Below are 643 nucleotides of genomic sequence, written 5' to 3'. Positions count from 1 at the left end.
ATTGTCTAAAGTGCTTCCATTAATTATCTGTAAAATGCAGCATCCCTTAATACACACTTTTTCTTGGATAAGTTTAGATGTGTACATGTTATATGTAGCGTCTGGACCAATCAGACACACAATATATATATTTTTAGTTATATTTAACAAATACTCTGTAACACCCCTCAGTTAACAAGCCATATGAGATGCAGCTGGAGCTCCCTCAAATAAGAACCACACACACCTTACTTAAAAGGAGGCTGTTCTTGCATTGGCCGGGAATCGGACCCGGGTCTCCCGCGTGGCAGGCGAGAATTCTACCACTGAACCAACAGTGCTTGACTGGCTTGAGGAGATGCGCAAGGTAGGAAATGCAGCTGGAGCTCCCTCAAATAAGAACCACACGCATCTTACTTAAAAGGAGACCGTTTTTGCAATGGCCAGGAATCAGACCCCGGTCTCCTGTGTGGCAGGCGAGAATTCTACCACTGAACCACCAATGCTTGACTGGCTTGAGGAGATGCGCAAGGTAGGAAATGCAGCTGGAGCTCCCTCAAATAAGAACCACACACATCTTACTTAAATGGAGGCCGTTTTTGAAATGGCCGGGAATCGGACCCGAGTCGCCTGCGTGGCAGGCGAGAATTCTACCACTGTCTCC

At 46.5% G+C, this 643-nt stretch overlaps 1 non-coding gene across 1 annotated transcript; it reads right to left on the bottom strand.

The window, feature by feature from the left end:
• Nucleotides 1-249: 249 nt before the first annotated feature.
• trnag-gcc (transfer RNA glycine (anticodon GCC)) lies at nucleotides 250-320 on the bottom strand. The gene has a single exon. It is a non-coding gene; the product is annotated as a tRNA-Gly (tRNA).
• Between the last annotated feature and the right edge of the window lie 323 nt (nucleotides 321-643).

Source organism: Sinocyclocheilus rhinocerous, unplaced genomic scaffold (assembly GCF_001515625.1).
Source record: "Sinocyclocheilus rhinocerous isolate Xijiao unplaced genomic scaffold, SAMN03320098_v1.1 scaffold7858, whole genome shotgun sequence".
NCBI lineage: Eukaryota > Metazoa > Chordata > Actinopteri > Cypriniformes > Cyprinidae > Sinocyclocheilus > Sinocyclocheilus rhinocerous.
The sequence above is the reverse complement of the archived record's forward strand: the minus strand, read 5'-3'. Positions and strand labels throughout refer to the sequence as shown.